The 16860-nt window shown below is 37.7% G+C and overlaps 1 long non-coding RNA gene across 2 annotated transcripts; it reads left to right on the forward strand.

Moving 5' to 3' along the window:
• The first annotated feature begins 3742 nt into the window (after positions 1–3742).
• On the forward strand, positions 3743–10257 carry LOC114554545 (uncharacterized). 2 transcript variants are annotated; one of them, XR_003692426.1, is made up of 4 exons: positions 3743–3883; positions 5361–5394; positions 8799–9824; positions 10225–10257. It is a non-coding gene; the product is annotated as an uncharacterized LOC114554545 (long non-coding RNA). The 2 variants fall into 2 exon arrangements; XR_003692427.1 differs by lacking the exons at positions 3743–3883; positions 5361–5394 and adding an exon at positions 8317–8631.
• Positions 10258–16860: the final 6603 nt, after the last annotated feature.

Here is a 16860-nt window from a genome sequence, read left to right on the forward strand (position 1 = left end):
ACCCACCCACAATATCGTCACATTTGGACCCAGACAGCCAGACACTTTCCCACCTCCTGCTCCATCTCTCGCTCCCACAGCATGGACAATTTACGTGGGAGCTCAGTCATTGCCATTCCTCATCACTCTGGTGCTTTAAAGTTCACTGCCATAGAATTCACACTACAATCAGATGTTGGGAGGGAGCGTCTGGAGAGATGTTGGAAGTCCAGGTTTGGTTATTGACAGAAACACATTAAGCTTGTTTCAGAACATTTACAGCCTGAGGATGCTGTCCTGTCCTCATGCACACTGATTCCACCGTTCATTATGCACCTATGGATTCATTTTGTCTGTCTTTTTTGCGATCCTCAGTCACCATTCAAAGGAAGTAGGAATTTCCATGGCAACAGTTGGTGCATGTGGATTGGACCCTTAGCATACAGTCTGCTTCATACTTGGACACACATCATATCTGAATATTTCCTTTTATAGAATGTCCTTCTTATCTTGTGCAACAGTGTTATTACCAAAAAAAGACCCATTTTATGTTGTCAGTTTCTAACTTCTAGCCTGTTTAGGGCTGCAGCTAACGATTATTTTCATTGTCAATTAATCTCTCCATTAAACTGCTAGTTGTTGGATCTCTAAAATGTCAGAAAATGGTGAAAAATGTTGATCAGTGTTTCCCAAAAATCCCAAGATGACGTCCTCAAATGTCTTGTTTTATCCACAACTCAAAGAAATTCAGTTTACAGTCACAGAGGAGAGAAGACACTAGAACATATTCACATTTAACAAGCTGGAAGAGAATTTAGCCTTTTTTTTCATGAAAAATGACAATCAATTATCAAAATAGTTGGCAATTTTATAATTGACAACTAATCGATTAGTTGACTATTATTTGCAGCTGTAAGCCCGTTCTCTCCTCGGCTGAACTGTTACTCTTGTTGAAGGGTAGCGCTTTAACCTGATAACGTGCACGTTTAGCTGCGACTCTTTTATCTTATCTCGACCTTGCCTCACCTGCCTCAGAGTGTGTACTGTTTGCTGCTCTGAAATGTTGGCTAACTGTAGCCATATCCAGCAGGGCATTTACCTTGACTTGTGACATGTGGCCATAATGTGAGCCGAACCTTTAATCATGCCTCTATGTAACTGTTCTAATGTGCATATATACAGTGGGATAATCCCCGGTGGGCCTCCAGCCAGTTAGCTTTCAGGTGGAAATGAAAGAAAGTGAAGCCATAAACTTATCTGTGCATCGACTCTGCAAGCAACAACACACAAGCCCGGTGTTTGGTACTGGTTTTTGGACGGAGCCAGGCTAGCTATTTCCCTCTAGCTACATATTAACCATACAGACATGAGCGTGGTATCACTCTTGTTGATTGCCCACAGGTCAGCAGCGTTTTCTTTCTCGTTATCGAGTGGGCTCTGATTAATGTTGCTTGCAGCGTCCGTGCGGTTATTTAAACTCTGACCGAACCTCCATATCTTAGTGGCTGGACTCTAAACAGTCCAGCCTTAACCTTTGCCAAGCCTTAGCCATCCGAAATACATCCACCTTAATCCTGAGGACTGTAGAAGCATTCTGAAGCACCTTCCTCACCCTGAAACCTCCTTCACGCCCGTTTTGTAAATGACTTGTAAAGCCATAAGTCTGAGACACAGACTCAAGAGTTAGAGCCCACCTTTCTATGCTGTTAAATGTGGAAGTTGTATAATCACGCTTGTTTACATGATGCTTGGATAGAACACGCTTAAGTGTTTCTTCACCTAAGTGTCTCTTTCGAACCCAGGGAAGGATGACCAGCGAATCTTGTAGGTCTCATGCTCAATTATACCCAACTAACACACACGTTCCCCCTCAGCCTGCAGTCTGTCACGTTGAGATACGGTGCCTTAACACAGCCACGCCCAAGTTTAGCTCCCAAATGTAGATGGAGTAAGTATAGAACTTATAATACACGACATCCTGTTTGTTTTAATGCCATATAGTTGCGTAGACCAAATCAGAGCCCCAGAAGTTTGGAGTACGACTTCACAGGGATGTTCTGCTGCAGCTCATGTGGTCGACAGACGGTGTTCTGCAGAGCATGTAAATCTAATTCTGCCATGTTTTAGAGTTGCCGGCCATGTCTCTTTGCAATTTGAAATGTTTGTGATAACAGATTTACCCAGAAAAGTATATACATCCTGTTTATTTTTTGTGTAATCTTAAATTTTTCAATATCATTTTAAGATTAATTTCTATTTTTGTAACGGCCAGATAGTTGGATGTCTGCTATTTTGTGTTCTCCGATTTAATGTTCTCTTGTGCATGTGTTTCTTTGTCGTTTTCCTCTTGTGTATTTGGGAGGCGGCTGCCCCATGTTGGCATTGGCTGTTTTTGGGAATCAAAGCCTTACGGGGAGAAATCTAAATCTATGTTTTATATGTAAAGTGTTTTGATAGTGTTGATATTGTACATGCAAATGTTGTGATGGAACGTTTGCACTTAAAACTTCGGGGTTCCTGTCGTATTGGATTCTGTCGCTTTTCTATGACTCCGATCTTTGATGAAATGTCCTCGACATTTGCTTACTGAAAAATTTATATTTTCCCAAAGGGAGGATACAATTATGCACTTGGTATTTTATACGGTAAACCTAATCTTTTAAAATATATATCAAATATAGGATTTGTGATTAGGCACTAGCACACATTATTTATTTGAATTTATAGTAAAGCCCAATCAAATTGGTACCTTACATTGCATTTTGCAGTACATTTTATGAAAAACTACAAAATATCTGAATAATAACCCCAAAAGCCCATTTGAAACTTTCCTCCATTAAGTCTTGTAGGACTTGTCGTTTGCATATTTCTTCATTTGTATCTTTGATGAGGTTTTCTCTTCAACTTACCTTGAAATGTAAAATCATTTAAAAAAGAAATGACACAGTTCTTGCTTTGGTCTGTCCAGTTTTCTATTTGTTTGATGCTTTTTTTCAAATGTTTACAAGTCTCAAGTTGCATATTGATGTTTGAGAGGTGTAGAGCAAGTGTTTATAATGGAAGAGATTGGTGAGACCAATAATAAAAGATCTCTAACTAATCATGGCTCTGTATTCTGTTATTACATCATGTTATTAAATGTTCCATGGCATGAAAATTTCACTTTATGAGGTTTTTTTAACATTAATATGAGTCCCCCCAGCCTGCCTATGGTCCCCCAGTGGCTAGAAATGGTGATAGGTGTAAACCGAGCCCTGGGTATCCTGCTCTGCCTTTGAGAAAATGAAAGCTCAGATGGACCAATCAGGAATCTTCTCCTTTTTAGGTCCTAAGGGGAAAGGTTACCTCCCCTTATGGCTCTAGTGTCTGTAATTCTGTACCAAGGCTGAATTTTGGGAAAGAGACTTCAGATACAGTATTAGGGGACCACTAAGGTCTATATAAAAGAGACTTCAGATACAGTATTAGGGGACCACTAAGGTCTATATAAAAGAGACTTCAGATACAGTATTAGGGGACCACTAAGGTCTATATAAAAGAGACTTCAGATACAGTATTACACTGTAAAAACTGAGAATGGTGTTAATTAATATTTAGTAATCAAACATTAGTGACATATACATAATAAAAATGACTATTTGCAGTTTGGAATCACATTGAGCTGAATTCAACTAATTTTATTCATTTATCAATTACATTTTACTCAGTTTTGTTTGAATAAAATCAGCTGCGGATCATTAAGATGAATTTAATTATATTTTATCGGGAAAGTCAAAGATGCAGAAAATTAATAAATTTTACTCATTGGGAGGTCTTTGGATTTAATCACCTAACACTTCCGCTCCAGCTATTTTCAGCCACATGGACATCGTCATCGAACATATATACTGCCATTTTCCCAAAGGTAAGACTTGTTTAATTATTGTAAGTTGTAAACATTTTTCAACGAGTTGCTGTAACAGTTAGCAATTGAACATTGTTTTGCATTGCTTAAAGTAAAAATAAAGGTATGTTAGCCTAACTTAACGTTAGTGATTCTAATGTTTAGACTAAAAGCATGGCAATGAATGACTGAAAAAGTAGTCTGTTAAATATCACAATTTCATGTGACTTTTCCAAGTATAACTTTATAGACAATGACCTTTAAGATACCAGCTAACGTATTCTACTTTTGCCAATATTCCTGGCATCGGCCTGTGCCTCACCCCTCCTCCACCCTAACAAGCTAAATTAGCTAACGTTAGTCTGTTACTGTGTTTTGTGGACGCTCTGGAGGGTGTGCTACTCCCAAGTTCACAGAGGCTCCATGTTAAGTAATGTTAGCCACGCAGTTTCATGTCTCAATTCACGGTAACATACAACGAGGCACAACAGCAGATGGCATAAACTTTTTCAGTTTTTCTCTGTCGGAGTATACCTTCAAACCGGTTTCAGCACGTGCTGACAGATTACACCGGCGAGCTGCGTCTGAGGTCAGTATATTAGTGCATGATGCGGACTTTGCGCTACCAAAGAGAGGCTTCTTCCGTCTGTTTGCAACAACAGATTTAACACTATTATGTTAGCATGTCATGCTCAGTAAATCCAAATTCTGTCAACAACGTGTCTCCACAAAACAGAGTAAATCACTATTTTAGGCGATGGACCTTCTTGTAGAATAATAAGACCAAAATAAATACCAGAAAGACGGATCGTATTCACACGAAAAAAAGGATCATAATACCTTTTATAAATGATTTGCCTGATAATTTTTCAACCACTTATAGGTGGAAGTGAAGGACACCCTTGAAGGCTTAAAAGACAAATGATAAAAACGTCACATCACTGGATATTAGAATTTTTTATTCTTATCTGCAATTATTGCAATTAATAATTACTGTTGCAAACCACAGTTTTTATGATTTGCCATATTTTATGGAAGTAAATGGCCTGTAAGTGTGTCTGACTAGTTTGACTTTGTGTCAGAGGCTACTGGGTTATTTTAATGCAGTTCTGTACTTACAGTAAGAATAGTTAATTATATAGGTAGATGTTATCGTGGTGTGGTGGTCTGTCACAGACTAACTACTCTTTACCTGAGAAAGATCACCTGTGGTTGAAACAATTGTGGTACTATGAATGCCCATAAAGTACAAGACAGAGGTGTGCCACCTTTTCTAGTATGCCAGGTTCAGCTCCTTGTGGTTACACATTTTCACTTTGTTGCTTGTGTGTTTTGTATGTTCCTGACAGAAATGTGCATGATAATTTTCCAAACCTGTTACCTCAGTGACAAACAAGTGTAAACTGTTGGTGTTTGTTTCGTTATTCCTTATATGTTATGTAATTGTAAACTACAAACTTTTCCAATTGAATTTAAGCTCATTTGAATTTCTTTCCAGGTGCATGAAGAGTCTGACTGAAATCTGTCAACAGGTATGTGTTTGACTCGTATGCAAAAACAAAATGCTGTGATACCATATTTCACATAGAGTACATGTTATATAAAGTTTATACACGGTTTCTTTTGCAATACAATATTTGATTATTAATATATCTTGTATCAACCTTTGCTGGTTAAAAAGCAGATTTGCTGCAGTTTTGATTTTCAATGATCAAAACCTGTAGTTCCAACTTAAATTTGAAATTTAAACAGCAGAAAATATAGAAATACTCATAACATAGGCTATTTCTCATAGACATACAGTTAAGTGATGATAACACATTGTTTGTACATACTTTTTCACACCCTAGTTACCATTTATGAGAATTGTATTACGTTGAAACTAATTAAGCAAATTTTCTTTAAAATAGTTGATTGCAAAACTTTAAAAACAATTTTTTAACATAATATGTACACAACATCAACAAACACTAAAAAAAAACAATACTGAAATCAAAGGTGCCCAATCTCTTACATGTCATGATACATTATTTCATTATTAGACCTATTAGTGATGTAGGCTACTAGTTATACAGTAAGTTAAAAAGAACTTTTTATTTCTTACTACCTTAGGTTTTGTCCGATGGGATGGCAGTGTAAGATCTGCAAGTCTTTGTCTGCCAAAAAGGGGGATCTACTAAAGCATTACAGACTACAACACGCAACATCTGGTCGTGGGCAATCCCAGCCATGTCTATATGACAGTTGCCCTTGCACATTTAAAACTCAGAGTGCCCTTCGCACACATTTGTCCAGGTACCATGCAGCTGAACAAAGTCTACAGCCAGGAATAATCTCTGCTTTTAAGTGTATAGTTTGTAACGCTTATGTTTCTACAGAGAAGGACTACTTTCAGCATATTGGAAATCATCTGAAGTGCCACGAAACAGTCTTTTGTGTATTTGAAGGATGCGACTTTCGGACAAATATATACAACACATATCTGAAACACAAAAGCAGAAGACACAAATCTTATTCTTTGAGTGATTTTAAGCAAGATGTGTATGAGAGTCACCATAACCAGACTTTTGACCATTCTGATGTACCAGAGGCCAGTGACCATGAGGGCAGTAGTTTAAATTGTGATCAGGAAAGTGCATCTTGCTTAGTTCTTCAAAGAATTGCCTTACTTCTGCTGAAGCTAGAAAGCATCTTTAATGCCTCAGGGAAGTGCATTGATGCATTGGTTGAAGACCTTCAGTTCATTTCATCTTCAGCATCTGTTGCAGCTGTTAGAGACATACTTGATTCAGCATTGAAGTTTAATAACTGCATTGTTGACCAGGCCATCCTAACTGACTTGGCAGAACAATTGTGTAACTTCCATCCCATTAGTACAGCACTTGGAGCAGGTGGTCCGCTTGGTTCGGCTTTTAAGAGAAGAAAGTATTTTAAGTTGCATTTTCAGTGTGTTGATTCTGTTGAATATATTCTTGATTCGCAAAAGAACAAGACCTTTCAATATGTGCCTATTCTAGAGACTCTGCAGCAAGTCTTGAAGAATAAAGACATTGTTGAGGGAATCTTATCCAAACATTCAAACAGCACTGGATATATTAAATCAATTTTCGATGGCAAATGTTTCAATAATAATGACTTCTATGCTGGAGAAGAAACAAGACTCTCTATAATCCTTTATGTTGACGACTTTGAGGTGTGTAACCCGCTTGGAACTTCGAGAAAAAAACACAAAATAACAGCCGTTTATTGGGTTTTGGCAAATGGGTTGTCCAAGTTGCAATCTGCATTATCGTCAATTCAACTAGCTTTACTTTGCAAAGCTGTTGATGTCAAGCAGTTTGAATACAAAGCAGTTTTGGAACCACTCTTGAAAGATCTTGCCACTCTAGAACAGAAAGGGATTTTCATTTCTAGTGTTGGACAGAATGTTAAAGGCACTGTACACTGTGTTGTAGCTGATAATCTCGGTGCACATTCAATCGGTGGACTAGTTGAAAGTTTCACAGGGCCATACATCTGTAGATTTTGTCTTGGACATTCTTCAGAGTACCAGACACACGAAGTGCGGACTGGAGTGTTTCCACCTCGGACAAAGAAGGACCATAGTTTGCATGTGCAAACTGTGAGAGAAAATCCAAATTTAACACATTGCTTTGGGGTAAAGCGGTCGTGTCCATTGACTGATAAATTGAATAATTTTCACTTTGTCTGTGGGTACCCACCAGATGTGCTACATGACCTTTTTGAAGGCATAGTCCCAAGAGAATTAGCATTGTGTTTCCAGATTTTTACCAAGAAGAAGTACTTTAATTTGACTGTACTCAACGAGTTAATCACACGTTTTCCCTATAAGGGCTCAGACAAAGCCAACAGCCCTCAAGAAATCCCTCAAAACTACATTAATCGCAAAACTATAGGTGGAAATGCCCATGAAAATTGGGCCCTTATACAGTTGTTGCCACTCATTGTTGGATCGCGGATACCTGAGGGTGATCCTGCCTGGCAGGTTCTTCTGACTTTAAAAGACATTGTTGAATTGGTGGTTGCCCCTGTTCACACAGCTGAAACTATTGCATACCTTGACTTTAAAATATCTGAACATGGTGACAGATTCTTAGCTGTTTTTCCTGAAGAGACACTGACACCCAAACACCATTTTTTGGAACACTATCCTGGATTAATTGAAGAATATGGGCCTCTGGTTGGTGTATGGACAATGCGCTTTGAAGCAAAACACAGCTTTTTTAAGCAGGTTGTGAGGCACACTAAAAACTTTAAAAATGTATTGTTGACCCTTTCTACAAGACATCAAATGATGATGGCATACCACTTGTATACAGACATTGGAAAACAGGCATTGTGTGTAACAAAAATATCTGTCGTGGTTTTAGATGTGCTGCATTCAGACATACAGGAAGCTTTTAAGAAAAACATCACCGCATCTGTGCACTGTGCAGTTAGCTAACACTGTCAGCTACTATGGAACAAGGTACACTGTTGGGATGATCCTCACCTATGGCTCTACTGGTGGACTACCTGACTTTGCTGAGATTGTTCAGATAGCCATTTTGGACAACTGTATATATTTTATTGTAAAGTTACTTGCTGCCTGGTATGAAGAGCATTTAAGATCTTTTTACCTGGAGGTCACTGGGAAAATGGCTCTTTTGGATCAGCAGAAACTTGGTGACGTCCACCCCTTGGCCGCGTACAGTGTGGGAGGAAAACGCTTGGTTACACTCAAACGTCACATCTGTTGTGCATTTTAGGTAATTGGAATAAATTATGTTAATCTTTACAGCTTACAATATCTATACTGTAGCCCATTTATCACACCAGGCTCTTAATTACATTATTCATTGTTAAGTCTAGTGTCATGTTTAAATTTCTGCTTGCTATTGAACTTTTGTCCTTTCACATTCTTGTCATCTGGCAGAGATGGAGGCAAAGCTCAGAGTAATCCTTAATGACAGAGTTGAGAAGTTGGTCCTTCCATCAGGAATCCCACCCACTGTGGAGGAGCTGCAAACTGTTGTGAAGGAGACCTTTGGAATTTCTGATGAGTTCAGTCTTCAGTATTTGGACTCAGAATTTGAAGATTACTTTACTCTTCATACAAGTGACCAAATTAAACACAAAGACACCATAAAGATTGTTCACACTGCCCCAATTATCCTTAACTTGCTCCCACTTGATGAAAGTTTGGGCAGTTCCTTTGATCAACAGTCAACAGACTGTGATTCTGCATCGTATGCAGACTCATCTGCTGGAACGTCTTCTTCACAGGACACCATTATCCTGTCTAGGCGAAATACTACAGAACGATGTCAAGGGTGGCCAAAGCAGTTCCCCATTCCAGGGTTTGCATATGAAACTGAGATGTACCTTGAAAGAGCCACTGAAGACTACAAGAACAATGGAACACTTGTGACTACCTCAAAGATCAAGACAGACATACTTGAGAAGCTGGCTGAAACTATATATACGTATACAGCCTATCCATCAAGTGCACAGATAAGTGATGTTGCTGAGGCACTTGTCAGTAAGTATCCTTGTCTTAAGGAACCCGGCTCCTTCTCAGGTTATTATGGATGGCAACAAAGCATCAAATACAAGATGGCAAATTATCGCACCAAACTCCGAGGCTATGGTGTTCCTGAGGTGATGTGTAATGCACTGAAACACAAGAACCCAGCAAACCAGAAGTCTGCAAAGAATGTAAAAAAAACCTCGAAAGGCAGAGGTAAACTACCTCCCCCCTTACCCGGCAGGAGAGGATGAAGAAAGTCAAGAACAAGAGAGGATTCAGTTGCTTACTGAAGTAAGAAAAAGGGACAACAACAAATTGATCAAAGAAAAAATGGCAAAATCATTTGCACACAGAAGAAACGAAATCATCAACCTATCACCCAACATAGAAGACATCAAAACCAGATGGCCTGCTCTATTTGAGCCCTCTCAAGTGAGTTACAAGCACAGCTAATTTGAAATATTCCTAGTCCACTGTGAAGGACTGCACTGGTGGTTTTAAATATTTAGCTCATAAATAGAAAAATGTGTTATGTTACTGTCAACTATTTTCTAAATCATATTTTCAAGGTCAAATTCCAGAATGATTTAGATTTTGTTGCATTATATAACTGTACAGTTTCTAACAGAAATCATTTTAAATAATCTTTGAGAGTGCATGTGAGACACTACCAACACTGAAGAGTGTAGTATGCTAGCCAAAATATATTAACATGCTGCACAGATTTAACCCAGAATGTACATGAAGGTCATCATCAAAATAAGATTGCTTCTTGCTAGAGTTGTAACAATAATATGTACAATATGTAATATATGTATTATTTGTCTTTCAGATCCAGGATGAGTTTCACAGAATCACAATGGTGATGGCATCTTGAATCAAAGTTCATGTCTAAGCTGGATGAATACACTCCGAGGCTTCTGAACATCTTCCACTCCAAAGGTGGAACCATGGGGTTGAGGTTGCAGGCCATCCTACTCAAGGTAACCTTAAATGACTATTACGTTTGTATATTATTTTGTAATCAAATTGCTGTAATATAATGCACGTATTACTTAAATCTACAGGAGGTAGTTAGGAGGTTAGCCTGTGATTCTGATAAAGAGAATTAAATAATATCTAACATTTTTGAAAATAGTTTGTGTACACTCACATTCAATTATATGTTTATTATTGAGGTTATAGTTAAAAGCGGAGCTATACTGGACGGCATTGTACTGAAGTGTGTTTGTAATTCTTTGTACTGCATATTTACATACATGTGGGGTTGGAATATTAGTAACACCTCCCCATAGTCCTAGAAAGTCTTCCAATAGTAATAAGCTCAATGCTAAAACATATACATTATTAACACCTCTCTGACCGTGTCAACAAAAACGGAACATTATATCCATCATAACAGGAGACTCTATGGCAGAACAATTGTATTGAACTGCATTAAATTGTACAGGTGCACGAATTTAAAGTGACCACTGAATATACACTATCACTCACAACCAATGGCGCATGTTTGAGACTTGCAAAGTAGTGCTTTGACATGACTGATTCTGTTCCACGTTGTTGATTGGACACCAAAACCCTCAACCTGCAATGGTTATGTGATTAACAGCCATTTGAAGCATATATGTTTAGGTATATCTTTTTTGAAACACTAAACAATTTTATTGAAAATGTCTGCTGCGGTCATCTACAAATAATGTGCAACATATATGGTTTACATAACCATATAGCAACTCGTTTAGCACCAGTTATCACTCAGCTCTGTGTACTTATTGCTTAAAGGAATACATTGAGGAACGGCTAGTCTGACTCCGTCCAAAGGTTACAAAATTTGCCTACCAGGACATCTAAAGCTCACAGATTGACATGTTATGTCTTGTTTGTTTAATCCATACAAAACACAGGTGTAAAAATGTTGTGGTTTTATGGGAGTTTACAGTATATGCACTGTTAGTTTGCTGGGACCAAAACCTTTGTTTCACTGGACTGGTCCCTAAGACATTTTGTTTAGCAGTAATGTAAGCCACCTGGTGTTAAAAACTGCAGCTTTAACAGGGCTCAAGACTAACGGCGTCCTGTTGTCCTGGGGACGATAGAAAATGTGTTTGGGACGAAGAGAAGCATTCTGTAGGACGCCTCTAGGGACGAAATGGATCGTGTGTGTGTGTGCTTATTTATTACTATCACTTAGCAAATGACAAACTGAACCAAACTGAACCTACTGAGCGCTGACTACAATGGAGGCCGTCTTCTCACGCTATTACTACAGTCAGGCCGGACTCACACAGAAGGCTGGCTGCTCATCTGTTCCCGCGGTACAGGTCCATTGATTCTCTCAGTCACAAATGGCTTGCTGACCTTTCAATCACGCTGTGTAGGCTAGTGTCAAGTGACACACATCAATCTTCTCATGCAGTGAAAAAAAAAAAAAAAATCTATATTCTGATAATGTCGATTAGCGGCAAGAATCATCTCTACCCAGCTAATGCAACTCAGCATACGGCGTAATCGTAAAAAGTAACCTGCACGCGCTGAGACGCAGCCCGGCAGACTCGCTGGTAAAGTTTTGCATTATAAATATCTAAAACCTGAAGCACAATCTGGCTCTGTTTGGGACTGTGAGCTGCAGAAGTTAGCGTGAGGATTTGTGCGAGATTTCTGCCTGACCACAAGTGTTGGTTTCGGGTTTGTACCTCCAATGAAGTGCACTTGTCTCATTCAGTACAGTTTGAAGGGGAGCACAGCTGAGTATAGGTCAGGTAGACTTGTATTATAAAATATTATGAATTCTCATTAAATAATGATGTTAGTCTCATAATATTCTGAATGTGCAGAAACTTATGAACCTGAGCAGAAAACCTGCTGAAACAAAGTCCAGGAGTTTGAACTGAACTGAAAATAAATAATTTATCATCAAGGTAAAAAGGTGCCCCAACAGATAACTTTTCAGTCTTGTTTAGAAATCTTTTTGTTTGAATCAAGCAACATGAATATTAATTTTATCAATTTATAATTATTTATTATGTCACTAACAACTATAGAGGATAATAAAGTAAAGAAATATTGAATTTTGGGACGCTTTACATTAACGTCAGGACGGTTAAAATTGTTTTTCAGGGCAGTTCAGGGACGGAGGTGAAAAAAGTCTGGAGGCCTGTTTAAGAAGTTTTATGTCATTAAATGATTTGTACACCATGAAGTTGAATTATGTTTATGTTTGTAATTTCAGGCTCCAAGCAACCATAGCATCAGCATGACCAGAGATGTTGTCATTCGGTGTTTGATGGTGTACCTTGGGGAATCCACAGATCAACTCTTAAAGGAGTATGATGTAAGTTCAAGAACATGTTAAAATATAAAGAAGGTAATCTGTCTCATCTCTAGGGCTGGGTATCGAAAGCCAAATTGCTTCGATACTGACAAGTATTGAAAAGTGCATGGTCAATCGGTACCAAATTTGATACGTAAGGAATAAATCTCATCAGTGTGATCCAATGATCCAATATGCATGCAGCATGCTTGTACCTAGATTTAATAATGCAGCTGATTGGCTGGCTAAGGTTAATTTAACATCATAGATATGGACCAGGAAAAAGACTACAGTAATACTCCCAGAAACGAGGCTCACTAGGTGACCAGCCTGTGTTGGTGAATGTAAAATAACAGGTGTGCAACGGATCACAAAGTGCACAGACAAGTGCCGGGAAGAAATTCATTTATTTAGCGATGAATTGATTTAATTTCCAAAGTTTTCCAAATATTTACAACTGTGACTAAATTCAGACCATCATCTCTGGTGTCAGTGAATTGTCTTCATGTGGAGCGGTGAGCTGATTAGATCCTTTTTAACTTACCTGGCATGAAAATATGCTTATGGAAGTACATTATCTCAGATTTTATTATGTAATGGAAGTGCATCATGTGCAACAACCAATTTGGGAGTTGTTCAATTAGAACCTTCATCTTTGGGGTACAGTCTGAAATACCAAATGTTGCTATTTCAGGATGCTGATGAAGACAGTGTGTCGCAGGACCTTGCTGTACAAAGGATTAAAATCTACCACATCAAGACTACTACGCCAGAGGGTCCTGATGACATCGGTATTGTAGTAGAGGGTGTGAAAGTTCTGACTGCTCTGGGTAACTTTCAAGGGCTTGCTCCATGGTCATTGGCTTGGCATATGCAGTGAATCTTGCCTATCCCAAGGAGGTCAGGTACACGCTTGAAGTCTTCCAGAAACTCCTCCTTGAGCTGGATTATTCAAAGCTGTCCCCAAAAGTGAACAGCCTCAAGAATAAGCTACTAGCTTGAGAACAGGGACCCTCGCAGAATGACAGGGAACAATTAACTCACTGTCAAAACTGTCACATGGTTACCCACTTACTGTGAAGGAACTGCAAACTGTTACTGAAGGAGACCTTTGGAATTTCTGGTGAGTTCAGTCTTTAGTATTTGGACTTGGATTTTGAAGATTACTTTACTCTTCATAAAAGTGACCAAATTAAACATAAAGACACCATAAAGATTGTTCATGCTGCCCTGATTGTTCTCAACTTGCTTCCACTTAATGAAAGTTTGGGCATTTCCTTTTTTTCAACTGTTAAGTAACTAAAAAATATAGATTTTTCAGTGCAACATGTGGTTGTTTAGAAATATCAAACCAACCATACTACTCATTTTACGGGAGTGGTATTGTGATTTTGAATTTGTATTGCTACAGGCAGCTGTTATTTTACCTTGTGATTCCTCTGTGTACACCAGGGATGCAAATTTGACATGTTTTAATTGAGGAATTTTAACAAATTAATGTGATTGTTTAAGTGAGTCTTATTTTAACAAAAAGTAAAGAAGTAAGGCCAATGGAATTACTTGACCTTATCCCAGACTCCATGTGATATTAATCAATTACTTTTAGCCGTTTTAAAAACATAATGGCCCTGACGATTTCAATTGGCACATAAATGAAAATGTAAGAAACATTTGCAGACTGAAAACATTGTCTTAATTTAAATGCAGGACTAAACCTTAAAGGTCCCATGACATGGTGCTCTTTGGATGCTTTTATATAGACCTTAGTGGTCCCCTAATACTGTATCTGAAGTCTCTTTTATATAGACCTTAGTGGTCCCTAATACTGTATCTGAAGTCTCTTTTATATAGACCTTAGTGGTCCCCTAATACTGTATCTGAAGTCTGTTTCCCATAATTCAGCCTTGGTGCAGAACTACAGCCACTAGAGCCAGTCCCACAATGAGCTTTCATTAGGATGTTCCATTTCTGTGTCTGTCATGCCATGGGACCTTTAAATCACATCACAAATCACTGTGGATAATTTAAGCCAATGACGTAGCAGAAATTAAACACCATTAAATGATTAAACATTTATTAAAAAGAATCCCAAATGCCATTCTATTGTATCCCTATTGTACACATTCATGGTTTCTGCCTTTATTTTTTGTCTTATAGCCTCTCTCTGTGTTTTATTGTTGTATTTTGGCATTTTGCACTAAACAACTTGAAAAATGTTAGACATGTTTAGAAAAAAAAATGGACAAATAAATGTTTGCCTGCTGTTCTTATTATGCATGATGATTTATTTACCCAATTTAAGTTACCTGTGGTACCAAGAAGGCATGATATTGAGTGTATTATACATAGAAAAATGATGGCAACAAAGTGACATTCAATATAATTGAATAGATTTAAATTAATGTGATACAAATTAAAACTTCAATGTAAACAATTCATTTAGGTACGGATAAATAAGAAACGCAGTGTAAATGTGTTGAATTAGGCAAAAATTTGCTAAAATATTAGTTAGTATAATTTATTTTATGTTAGTGAATACAAATTATTTTTATCCAGATATTTAGAAAATCTAAATTAATTTCTCCCAGATATTTAGTGAATCTAAATTAATTTCTCCCAGATATTTAGTAAATCTAAAGCAATGTCTCCCAGATATTTAGTCAATCTAAAGCAATTTCTCCTAGATATTTAGTAAATCTAAAGCAATTTCTCCTAGATATTTAGTAAATCTAAAGCAATTTCTCCTAGATATTTAGTAAATCTAAAGCAATTTCTCCTAGATATTTAGTAAATCTAAAGAAATTTCTCCTAGATATTTAGTAAATCTAAATTACTTTTGGTCAGATACTTATTAAACACCAATCAGTTTTCTTTGTGAAACTGATTTGGATTTACTAAAAAATGTTTGGCTATATAACTTATCATTTTGTATGCTATTACTAAATCCAACACATTCTAGGTGTTGCTTTTATGAACAGGTACTCATTTGTTTTGTTTAAATTTAGTTAATTTATTCAATACTTTTTAATCAAAGTTGTAGAACTTAAAATCTATTCAATTATATTACGTGTCACTTTGTTGCCATCAATTTTTTAAGTAACCATTGGTCACATTTTTTACGGTGTAGGGGACCACTAAGGTCTATATAAAAGAGACTTCAGATACAGAATTAGGGGACCACTAAGGTCTATATAAAAGAGACTTCAGATACAGTATTAGGGGACCACTAAGGTCTATATAAAAGAGACTTCAGATACAGTATTAGGGGACCACTAAGGTCTATATAAAAGAGACTTCAGATACAGTATTAGGGGACCACTAAGGTCTATATAAAAGCATCCAAAAAAGCAACATGTCATAGAACCTTTAAGTCTGATGGCTACACTCAGCCACCACAAAATTACACAAGTAATACTTACACAGGCTGATACGAGTCATATTTTAACAGTAGCAACCACAATACGCTGCAGTTGTTTTGACAAAAACAGCAGACATCATACAAGACCATTCACATTCATACGGAAAAGAAAGGCAATACTTAATCATTAAACCTAATACTTAATCATTGCAGTATCTTTTTAATCAAGCTATAGCAGGGTTATAATGGGCTGCAAGAGATGAATGTGCCAAAAGTGATCAAGTGCTGATCATCCACTCTCCAGAGAGAAGTGTCTTCCAGTCCTCCTAGTCTGGATCCATTTCCAGGATAATCTCCGGATGTGCTAGCGGATGTCCCTCACCTTCTGCTCTCTGTGTGTTGCCGTTGTCTTAAAGGTGCCCTGCCACACGTATTTCATTACTTTGTGGTAATGTCTGAAGTTCCACCATGGACTCTGTAACATTTTTTGTGGAAAAAACCTTGTTTCAAAACATTCTAGCGTGGTATATAAAGCCTACAGGAAGACTCAGCTCGATTTCTGCCAGTTCTCATTAATATTCAACAAGCTAAGCTGTTTGAATCTGATTGTTTAAGTTTATACGTTTATTTGATTAGGACAATGCACAATAATCAACATTTTACATTACATTCTGTAAATGCGCCAGTGTTAGCCAGTCGGCTAATTTTCAACTGTAGTCCTAACAGCTAGCCAATGAGAGCCTGGCTGTCAGCATCCTTTACCCAGCCCAACTGGGCGAGCTCATGAATAGTAATGAGCT

Source organism: Perca flavescens, chromosome 4 (genome assembly GCF_004354835.1).
Source record: "Perca flavescens isolate YP-PL-M2 chromosome 4, PFLA_1.0, whole genome shotgun sequence".
Classification (NCBI taxonomy): Eukaryota; Metazoa; Chordata; class Actinopteri; order Perciformes; family Percidae; genus Perca; species Perca flavescens.